Genomic DNA, 12,746 nt, shown 5'->3' on the forward strand with positions numbered 1-12,746 from the left:
AGAAACAAAGTGCCCATCATCTTCTTCCATAAGTTGGAAAGCACTTTGACATTTTTCAGGGCCTTCCAACATCATATATGTAAAGTTCCATCTAGTTGCAACATCAAGACACAACAACTCTTGAACGAAACTTGTTCATTTTCTAAAAAAACCCTTATAATTATCGAATCTTGAAGGTGAAGACTTCACATATTTCACTGCATTTCAAAGCTTTACAATGGAGTCACTAACCTCTTTCAAACCCTCTGTTACAATAAGATTCAATATGTGTGCACAACACCTAATGTGCATAAACTCATTATCCAATATGGTGTTCATCTTATCTCTAGTTTTCCTCTTCAAGCAATCAATAGCAATGTCATTGGCACTAGTGTTGTCAACTGTGATTGTAAATATGCTACTAATACCCCACTCAATCATACACAATTCAATCTTCTTCCCTATGGTCTCTCCTTTGTGATTAGGAATTAAAGAAAAATTTATAATTCTTTTGTGTAAGTATCAATCACTATCAATAAAATGGGCAATGATACACATATAATTAAGATTGTGCACTGAAGTCCACGTATCAGTGGTAAGACAAACTCGAACACCGGTTGTCAAGAACATTGGCCTCAACTTTTCCTTCTCAGATATGAATAGCTTGAAACAATCTTTCATCACAGTGTAATGAGAAGGAATTTGAAACCTAGGCTCAACTATCTTCATGAAATCATGAAACTCTTCACCCTCCACAAACTTAAATGGCAACTCATCAACAGTTATCATCCTAATTTGCTATCTTTATTTTTTTACAATTGAATTTTGCAATCACAAGATTACTAACAGAACTTTCTCCTAATGGCTGGCCAGGACCGAGCCACCCCCAAGGGTCAAACCATTATTTTTTTTATAATTTTTTTTTTTTTTTTTTTTTTGGTCTTTTGGCCCTTGGGGGTGGCTTGAACTAAAATGGGGTGGTCGAGCACCCCCTATGGCCAAGATGAGATGACCAGCCACCCTTTATCTTTTATTAATTTTTGTTTTTATTTTTTTAAATCGTAAATAATATTTTAATATTTTTTATTTTTAATGGGACACTTGTCCCATTTATGGCCCTAGATTTCTCCTAAGGCCATCCTGGTCATCAACTGTAGACGTCTCCAGTCCATTTGGACCGGAGAGGATCCTACATTAGGTTTTAGTACTAAATATTATATAATTCTCTATGCATTTATTATTTTACAACTTTTATAATTGTTAATTAATATTTCTTAACAAATACATTTTTCTTGAAAAAATGGGCAGTTATATAGGGCTGGTAATTTTGACACGACTCGCGAACCCAACACGAACACGACACGAAATTAATAGATATTGGGTTTGGGTCTTAATCAAGTCTATCCGATTAAGACATGACTAAATTCATGTCTGGCGGGTTAGGCATTTAAAAAAATGCCTAGAATCGGGTGCCCACCAGACCGTTTAAAAAAAATAAAAAAGAAAAAACCTAAATCCCTAACTTAACTTTCTATTCACACTCTATCGCAGCACCCCCCCTCCCCCAAAGCCGGCGACTCTCTTCGGCTCTCTCTCTCTCTCTCTCTCTCTCATCTCTGAATCTCTGCATTGCGCCTCTTTTCGTTGTGGTGGACGATGTCATAGTGGTCATCTAAAATTCTGAATCTTTGTGCCTCTTTCTCTGTCAGCCTGACTCAACGCGCCCACTCTCTCTCTTTGCACTCTCTGTCTCCGGTATGGTGGTATGTCTAATCTTTGAAAGAGTTTTACCTAGTGCTGTTTCTCAGCTCTTGGAAGGTTTCATCTGTTGGTTTTCTTTTTAAAACTTATGTTGAAGAGGCATACAAGCAAACATACTAGATATATGAAAACTTTAAACTCTTAGTATCTCTTTAGCATTACTAATCTTTGAATCAACTCATACAAATCATCACAAAGAAACAATGTAATAAGGGAATGAAGGATATACTAAACCACCCTCCTGAGAAGCAGCGATATTGAACAACTCCATCCAATTGGATCACAACCCCAAAATCATCTCACTTATTCCCCCTGAAATACAAGTAAATTTTTTGCACAAACCAAACAAAAAGGAGACAATTAAGTCAGAGAAAGAGAACAGAAAAAGCTAATCAGGGTTAAAAGATGCCTAAACATAGAGTTGAAAATTGCTAATCGTGCCGGGTGGTCGTATCTACCTGATATGGACCGGTTATTTTAAACGGGTTAAGCGGGTCGTGTCAGGTTACCCGGATATTTTTTGTGTTATAATCATGTCAAACCGCTAACCCGTTTATCTAAACGGGACGTGTTCATGTATAGGGTAATCGGGTCTCGGGTTTTAATGGGTCGTAATCGTGTCTACTAGTTTTGCTAGCCTTACTGTTATATCTAGGGGTGTTAAGAGAGCAAATTGCTCGCGAGCGAACTTGGGCTCGGCTCGCATAAGCTCAGCTCGTGCTCGACTCAAACATTAAATAAAGTGTTTCGTGAACACGAATCCAGGCTCGAATATTAAACGAAGCAAGTTCGGCTCGACTCAACTAAACTCGTGAACAGCTCGTATAAGGCTGGTCTTGTTTATTTGGCTCGGCTCGTATATTTTTAGTAAGTAACAAATAACAATATATAGTAAACATTACTCAATAATAACAAATATATTATATACCTTTGTTTTTTGTTATTTATGCATATGTGTTTATATATATTATATAAACACATATAAACACACACACACACAGATATATATATATAAAATAAGAAATATTGGATATTATCATTAATCATTATATAATCATATAGTATATCTGCATAAGTTATTGTGTTATTTAATCAATGCATTATAATTAGATACTTTATTCTTAGAAAACGTAATATCACATGATCTTAGATCTAAGATAGTATTAATATAGATTGTAACACCCCGATATTTGAACTAGCAAATATCGAAGTCGTGACGCTGCAACTTTAGAAAATACAATCTTACAGCGGAGTATGTATATATTTTCTTCTGTTTTTTCTTTTTCTATGACCTAGGAATAACTTACTCAGCACAATTGAGCTGACTGAAATACCTCGAGGTGATATGAAATAGAAACATGGTTTTCATTACAACATATGTACACACTAGGTGTACCAAATATATGCCATGGACGGCACCTAAATTAATATAGTAATATTTATTAAGTTCACACACATCATCATACGTAATAAAAGCGATTAACATAAATGAGTCTTGCTCCGTAGAGTAAGCATCAATCTTGCTTTAGATGGTCTATCAACCATTAAAACCAGTAAAAGGACCATCGTCCTCACTTTCTATTCCTGCATCAAGATCTATGTAAAGATGACATTATCATATTTACATAGGCAAACAAGTGAGTAATCTATTTTCCTAGAGACAAAGACTAAAAAGACTAGTTTGAACAAGTAAGATTAAAAACTAAAATATATAATAATGAATGAGTTGTGAATGCAGCGTAATACAGATTAGTTTGCGTTTTATGATAATCTTTCATAAGACCTCTTGTCATGAGCTCTCAGCCTACTTATGTCCGTTATATCCTTCACACTTTAGAGATTTACTTGTTTGGTGCTAGCAACTATACTGCCCCAACTTAGTTATATATTAGGCCGGTTGGACGGTTATATACCCCCATCCACTGAGATACTGACAGTTCCTTGCGGCAATCCACCCAGCTTGTTCTTAAGGTGGCTATGTTATCAGCCCATTTTATTAGACACATTATGCAACAGTTGTATTGCAAAATTATATTAATAAGACAAAATAAGAATTCCTATAACAATAAAACAAAGCTAGTACTCAGTAAGTATATCCATACTTACTCTCCTTAGTGTAGTATTCTGCTCTACTTCTGCATATAAATATAAACATATAAACAATACTTAGTTCATTCTCCAATAATATCATTGTTTAAAGACCCTCATCTTTTTATATTTATTTATTATCCGTCACTTCATCTTTACATACTCATTTTATTATATTAAAATGTGAACTAAAATTTAAATGACAATAAAAGAAATGACTGAGTGTAAATACTGTAAAGTAAATAATATATAGATAATATTATAAGTCCTTAATTGATTTTGTCCACTAACTCATTATTATTAATTCCCTTGTATCTATTACTTTATTTTACATTATACGCTTATTGGGTCTTTAAACAATTAAATGAGAACAAGTGATACAAGCAATAAATCTTGATATTTATTGTAAGACCTGAGAAAATAGTTAAGCTTAATACTAGTAACCTCATAGTAATTTGAATTAATTAGGAGAATAAATAATACATTGGAATAATTTAGAATAATAAATATAATAATAATAATATTTGTGAGATAATAATATAATTCAATATTATTTAATGATGATATACTTATGTAATATAAGTTTTAGTGATAAATAGTTTAACTAATAATGATGTTAGTGTGACAATTGATTTATATATAAAATAGGTTAATGGTATTAGAAGAATAAAGTACAATAATAAGTTATAGTGTGGTAAATGATTAATGGTAATGATAAGTTGTTGTTAGAATAAATAAAAGTAGTGTGGGGAATTAAAGAGAACAAAATAGATATAATTAATATGAGGTGGGATAATATAGCAATTTATAAAAGATGGGGCTTTAAAATAAAAAGGAGATCTAACTAATGCCACATGTCTGGCTGCCATTGGCTATGTGGGATATCCCTTTTCTTTTTCCCCTCTCCCAAAAACCCACGTGCAGCAGCCCCCCCATCCTTTCTTTCTTTTCTTTCTCTTTTTTCTTTCCCTTCTTCTCACGTACACACACCACACCGAGAGGGAGAGATTATGAGATTGAGAGAGGAAGATTTGCAGACCGAATGAGAGAGAGAATGAGACCGAATGGGAGAGACAGCTGCTGCTGTCCGAAGTAGAAGAAAGAAGAAGAAAGAGAAAGAAGAAGAAGAAGAAAGTGAGGAACGAAAATGGGATTTCCGACCATGGATTATTGTTGGGTAAATCTCTAAGCTTTCTCTTCTGATTTTCTTGTTACCCATGGGATTAGAAGCTAGAAATTGTGTAGATTTGTTGGGCTTTGATTTTGGTCCGAAAATTAGGGTTCTTGAATGGAATTTTGTTATATAGTTGAATCTTTAGTTTCTCTTTAAGGTTTTGTTCTACCCATTGAATTACAAGCTTGAAATCATAATAATTTGAGAAATTTCTAATTAGGTCCGAAAATTGGGGAATTTTAATTAGAAGCCTAATTCCTAAAATTAGCTTGGGGCTTTTATGTGTTATAGAATGCTATGCATTATACAAGTTCCGGGTTATGGAATTAATGGGTTAAAACTCTAATTTTACCTATTGGTAAAGTAGGAACATAAACCCTAATTTTACATAGTATGAATTAAATTGGGGCTTTTGGTATGTGAACACTAGGAATGTTGTTTGAATGGGTTAATTACATTTAAAGTGTTAATTAACCCTAGGCTTTCATGGGTTTAATAGAAATTGATGAATATGGGTTTAGGTTCTAATGTCATATTAGAATCATGGTAATTATCGTAAGTGTTTATGAGTATTATAAATTGGGGTAAACGACAATGAGAATGGATGTATACATGTTATGTATAATAAGGGAGTAAATGAGTATTTAATGTAATGAGTAGTAAATAGATAAGTAGATGGGTACAATGGTAAACATGTTGATAAACATAGAGTATGATGAGGTTATGTAATAAAATGATTTAAGATGAGATGATTGTATATTATTGGTTGCCCAAAAATAACCCTAAGGCATTAGAGTGTTATATGTATAAATTAGTTATGTTGTAAAAATGCATAACTAGACTTTGGACTCACTTAGTATTGCAATTAAATATATATGTACAATAAAGTGACATAGGCGCGTTATTCAAATTGGATTAACTCAATATGCATTTAAATTATATAAGTACCAAATATACTTTCATATCATGAATTAATAAAGTAATAAATTGCTAATGTAAAGATGGAATTCATTAAGTGTGTATTTAGTAATCAAGTTAATACATGGTGTAAGAATATGGTAACCTTGGGTGTTTTAATGTAAAGCAATTAATTAGAATAAGGCCTTAGTTGTGTTGGCTTATTTGGAGGGTCTTTGGTGCTTAGTTAATGTCTAGGAGAGTAAGCGATGTAGTAAGAGATGCTTGTGAGGTGCAAGTATCTTGGTGAAGTTTGTATTGTTAGAGCCTATAATAGAGTTTAACTATGTGTTTATCATGTAAATATATAGGTACTCGCAAGTGGGTCAAAGTTGCTAAGAGAACCCAAGCAGATTAAGGTAAGTATTTTACTTACTGGGCAAAAAGGGTGCTATTTTTAAAGTATAAAAGATGTTTTAGTTGAACAATTGATGTATGATGTTTGAAATACTATGACTATTGATGATGTTCTATGAGATGTGTTGGTTGAATGTTTGATGAAATGTTTCAATGAGCTTTATGGGTTTGCAAGATAATGGGATGATTATGTTGTTATGTGCATTGGTTGGTTTACATGGTTTATGACATGATTCTATGATTTTATGATATAAGTTATGATAGCACATGAGTTCCAGGATTCATTGACATAAGCATGAACATTGCATAAGCATTGATATGAAAACGGGGTTCAACTCCGGTAGCGATGACAAGTCTCCTACCGTAGAGTTGGCCTCACAATGGAACCAGCACAAGATGATGAGCATGAGCATAAGCATGCATAGTATATGATTGTATGATGATGATGATTGATTTTGTATGATTTTTATACTAGACGTATCAATATGCATATATGATTGGTATGAGATGGAACATATATGTATATTGTTATAGCTAGACATTGCATGATGACTTCCCTATGTTTTATTGTTAAGCTAATTAAATTTTAAGTATGTTTTCAAATGATGACTCTTTTAGATAGCCCAGTGAGTTCTATACTGCTGAGCGTCTCTATTTAACGGAGACGGCGGGCTCATGAAATCCGCCTGCATCACGGGTGGTGGTGATTTCCATGGTGGAGACGATGTTGTGGATGCAGGTACAGAGATGGTAGATGAGGATCCTGTTGCCATGTATTTGGGCCATGATGTTTGAGGCCTAGATGCGTTGGGAGTTAATTTTGTTGGACTATTTATTAGTCCTCTTTGTTAGAGCATTTATGTATATGCTTAGATGTTGGTATTTTGTATATGGCTCGTGTCGCATGAGACATTTTGTTTAGCCATTCTTTGGTATGTAAAACATTATTCACATAGATGTATGGTCAGCTCAAATGTGTTAAGTTATGTCTATGTTATTTATATTCCGCTACAAATATATAAACTCTGATTAATCATGGATGATGCATATAGCTCAGTGAGACTTATGATATTGTCAATCAGGTTAATACATGGGTTCGTGGCATACTGCAGTATCGCCATGCCACTGTGACAATCCGCTTTGTTGTGGATTATTGGTTTTTAAAAGCAAAAATTTTAATCATGCTTTTATCAAGCGGGTCATCACATTTATACAAGAAACACTTACCCAATAATCCTTAGAAGTAAAAGTCCACCAAATTTTCTCTAGGTAGCTAGTTTAGAAAAACACTTGAACACTACAAGAAAGATCTAGGCTATATGGTATTTGACAAGAACTAAGAAATAAAATGAAAGGAGGAGCAAACAATTTTACTTGTTCTAAGATTGTAAATAAAAAGCTTAAGTGAAAGTGACTTTAGCTTTGGCTCTATTTATAAGAGAATGAATGGTTAGGATTTATTTTTATACATTTGATCTAAGGGTTGAGATGTATTTAACCAAAAGAATGAACATAGTCCATATTTCATGCTCTATACCAAATAGTATTTTCGTCCAAAATGAGGGCAGTGTATCCCGATCCATTTTTCAATGTCCAAACATACTCCGATTGACATGAAATTTTGAGAGTAGATAGAGGACTCCAAGACAAACATTTTATTTTTTTGGTTTGACTTCATCCAAGTTCGTTTGTGTCTATTTTTGGCATGTACAAAGTTTCCGATTCAACTTAGGCTTTAATTATTTGCATTCCCACTTAGCCACTTGCTTTATTAAATTATTATAATCATGATATTTCCTATAACCCTCATTACTAGAAGCTTTAATCTTTCAACAAAAGTGGCTAGCCTTGGTATCTTTCTTTAGCAGTTTTAATCTCATTTAGACAGTATGAAAATTAAAACACTGCTTCTTAGGCTAAAAACTAAAAAGCTTCAAATTAATATATGACTTCACTAAACCCCAATATAAATAATTTATTTGCTAAATTGGGTTTGATTATGCCCATAAACATATTAGTGAAGCTAAATTTTTAGAATTGAAGTAATATACATAAGAGGTCAAAAATCAATGTAATATACCTTTAACACTAAATACTAATTTAATATCATTAATCCACATATCATCGTTCTAATTTATCGATTATATTTTTAAACTATTTAATATTATTTAAATAAGAGTTTTAAAATCTAGGTCGTTACATAGATTGTGAGATAATATGATCATATAATTTAAGTATGAATGTATGACTGTTAGATTGTGAGGAATTTAGGACTTAGAGTTTCAGCATTATCATTAAATTAAAATTAAATGATTAATAATTAAGTAACTAATGTGTTTCTTATAATTTAAATATTATAATCATAATTTGCAGTAAGTAAAAACTTAACAATTTTTACTTCTCACAAATTGTTACGTAAACAATTTCTCATATTACATTATGAGGAATTCAGGGGCTATTTTCGACAAAGAAACTATCCCCGATCATAAACCTTCCCTCCTACTCTTGCAAGTTAGGCACCAAAGGCTTTGATTTGTCACCCAAGACAACGCCGGAGTTGCTCCCCGGAATCACTCAATCCCAGTAAAGAAATTATCGATTTTAACATCCTGTGGTCTCCCTATGAACCTCAATACAAGAAATGAAATTATTGACTGTCTAAGGCTCGTTTGTTTCGAGATATAAAATATTTTCGACATTTTACGGTGTTTATGCACCAAAAAAATCCCTCACATTTTTCCCCTTCACACTCATGCTCAATCCGACATCTCCTTTTTTTCTTCCCTCACGCAGCTCTTGCTCTTCTTCCCTCACACAGCCACTCTAACTTTGAGAGAATCTCGTCTCTCGGCTGTGACATCTCAGATCTCCCCTCTCTTCAACTTCTCCATCATTCATCTTTCGGCTTCCTACATCTCAGGTACTTTCGCCTTTCTTTAGATATGTGTTTTTTTGGTGGTTTGAATCTGTGGAAAAAAAAAAAAAACTAGCATGATACATAAATTTGATATTTTTGGAGATTTTGAGTTGTGGTTCCTCTGCTTAGTGGAATTGGGGGCTGATTTTGTTGGGTATAAGAATTGTTGTTGTTGAGATTGTATACGCATGGTATTGATGTTCTCAGCATTGTTGTTGTCTATACCTGCATTTGTTGCCTTCTTTAATTTCTATGGGGATTGGACCTATTGCGTGGGTGAGGAAGCTTGTCGTTGGCATTGGTTTGCTCTGATTGGAGATATTCATGGAAGTGGTCTTCCTTAGTTCCTATCTAGCCTTCAATGGATTGCCAAAAATCAGCTTCCCGATGGTTCATGGAGCGACAGTGATATATATATATATTTTGTTTTTGTTTTTTTTTTTGTTTTTTGTTATGAGTCCCCTATCTAAATAGTTATTGGGCTTTGATTGTGCTTTTGGATTTCAGGCTCAAATTTATTTTGGAGTTTTATAGTGGGCATGCTGCACTATTGAATATGTATGCCCACATCAACGGCTTTTGGCTCTGGTTGTAATGTTTTTTTTGTCTTGGCTATGAGGGATGGTTTAACAACGGGTGAAAGACTGATGCAGTGGGGATTTAATGGAGTAGTAATGTGCTTGTATTGTAGGAGTTACATTGAGGGGAGGAATCACTTGTTTTTTGCTTGTGATTTTGGTAAAGGGATTAGGAGGGAGGTTATGAAGAAGTTTTTAATCGATGATTCTCCTACTACTATGGAAGATATTCTGAAATGGGGATAAAAGAATGGAAAGGTAGAAGTTATAGAAAGATGAAAGTTGTTTTATGCAAAATGTACTGGGATTAGGGATGTTAAGAGAGCAAGCCGATTGCGAGCGAATTCGGGCTCGGCTCGCATAAGCTCGGCTCGTGCTCGACTCAAACATTAAATGAAGTGTTTCATGAACACGAATCCTGGCTCGAATATTAAATGAAGCAAGCTTGGTTCGACTCGGCTAACTCGTGAGCAAGCTTGTATAAGGCTCGTTTTGTTTATTAGGCTCGGCTCGTATTTTTTTTAATAAGTAACAAATAACAATATATAGTAAACATTACTCAATAACAAATATATTATATACCTTTGTTTTTTGTTATTTAATACATATATGTACCTCCGGCCATTGCTTTGCTCAAACAGCTTGAAGAACAGTTCCACAACAACAAAACTAAAATTATTATTGAGAGGTTCTTCTGACCTATGCCTACCAGTGAGTGCCAATTGATGGAATACACATGCCTTATTTATAAATAGGTCAGGGGACCCTCAATTAGAGCTATTACCTTAATTATTCATCCCATGAAGGAATAAAAATCAAATCAATACAGCTAATTGATTCCACAAAAATAAAATCATTAATGAAATCAAGTACTTGTTCCACAAGAATTAAATCAGTGATTTAATTCAGAATATTTGATTTACACAATAAGCTTTAATTGGAATAAATTATTGAACACCGTAATTTTATAATTACAATAATATATATGACATAAGGGACATACTTTAAATGGAATTTCTTACACATATATGTATACATACACATATATATACACATATGTATATGTACGTATACATATGTATACATTATGTATATATATATATATATATATATATATATATAAACACATATGCAGAAATAACAAAAAGCAAAGGTATATAATATATTTGTTATTATTGAGTAATGTTTACTATATATTGTTATTTGTTACTTATTAAAAAATATACGAGCCGAGCCTAATAAACAAGACGAGCCTTATATGAGCTGTTCACGAGTTTAGTCGAGGCTCGCGAGCACGAGCCGAGCTTATCCGAGCCGAGCCCGAGTTCGCTCGCGAGCGGCTTGCTCTCTTAACACCCCTAATCCCAGTACATTTTGCATAAAACAACTTTTTATCTTTCTACAGTTCTACCTTTCCATTCTTTTATCCCCATTTAAGATTATCTTCCATAGCAGTAGGAGAATTATCGATTAAAAACTTCTTCATAACCTCCCTCTTAATCCTTTTACCAAAACCACAAGCAAAAAACAAGTAATTCCTCCCCTCAATGCAACTCCTACAATACAAGCACATTACGACTCCATAAATCCCCACTGCATCAGTCTTTCACTCGTTGTTAAACCATCCCTCATAGCCAAGACAAAAAAAAAAAAAAACATTACAACCAGAGCCAAAAGCCGTTGATATGGTCATATATATTCAATAGTACAGCATGCCCACTATAAAACTACAAAATAAATTTGCCCCTGAAATCCAAAAGTACAATCAGAGCCCAATAACTATTTAGATAGGGGAATCATAACAAAAACAAAAAAAATATCATTGTCGCTCCATGAACCATCAGGAAGCTGATTTTTGGCAATCCATTGAAGGCTTGATAGGAACTGAGGAAGACCACTTCCATGAATATCTCCAATCAGAGCAACCCAATGCCAATGACAATCTTCCTCACCCACGCAATAGGCCCAATCCCCATAGAAATTAAAGAAGGTAACAAATGCAGGTATAGACGGCAACAATGGTGAGAACATCAATACCATGCATATACAATCTCAACAACAACAATTCTTATACCCAACAAAATCAGCCCCAATTCCACTAAGCAGAGGAACCACAACTCAAAATCTCCAAAAATATCAAATTTATGTATCAAGCTAGTTTTTTTTTTTTTTTTTTCATCAAAACAGATTATTCAAACCACCAAAAAACACATATCTAAAGAAAGGAGAAAGTACCTGAGATGTAGAAGCCGAAAGATGAATGATGGAGAAGTTGAAGAGAGGGGAGATCTGAGATGTAGCAGCGAGAGAGACGAGATTCTCTCAAAGTTAGAGTGGCTGTGTGAGGGAAGAGCTGCTTGAGGGAAGAAGAGCAAGAGCTGTGTGAGGGAAGAGAAAAAGGAGATGTCGGGTTGAGCGTGAGAGTGAAGGGGAAAAATGTAAGAGATTTTTTTGGTGCGTAAACACCGTAAAATGTCGAAAATATTTTATATCTCGAAACAAACGAGCCTTAGACAGTCAATAATTTCATTTCTTATATTGAGGTTCATAAGGAAGACCAAAGGACGTTAAAACCGATAATTTCTTTATCGGGATTGAGTGATTCCGGGGAGCAACTCCGGTGTTGTCTTGAGTTACAAATCAAAACCCGTGGTGCCTAGCTCGCTGAAGTAAGAGGGAGGGTTTATGATCGGGGATAGTTTCTTTGACGAAAATAGCCCCCCGAATTCCTCATAATGTAGTATGAGGAATTGTTTACGTAACAATTTGTGGGAAGTAAAAATTGTTAAGTTTTTATTTACTGCAAATTATGATTATAATATTTAAATTATAAGAAACACATGAGTTACTTAATTATTAATCATTTAATTTTAATTTAGTGGTAATGCCGAAACTCTAAGTCCTAAATTCCTCACAATCTAATAGTCATACATTC

The 12,746-nt window shown here is 33.8% G+C and overlaps 1 long non-coding RNA gene across 1 annotated transcript; it reads left to right on the forward strand.

Annotated features, from left to right (window-relative positions):
• The first annotated feature begins 4,827 nt into the window (after positions 1-4,827).
• Positions 4,828-7,308, forward strand: LOC132186063 (uncharacterized). The gene is made up of 3 exons (XR_009440700.1): positions 4,828-5,005; positions 6,271-6,318; positions 6,935-7,308. It is a non-coding gene; the product is annotated as an uncharacterized LOC132186063 (long non-coding RNA).
• Positions 7,309-12,746: the final 5,438 nt, after the last annotated feature.

Source organism: Corylus avellana, chromosome ca7 (assembly GCF_901000735.1).
Source record: "Corylus avellana chromosome ca7, CavTom2PMs-1.0".
NCBI lineage: Eukaryota > Viridiplantae > Streptophyta > Magnoliopsida > Fagales > Betulaceae > Corylus > Corylus avellana.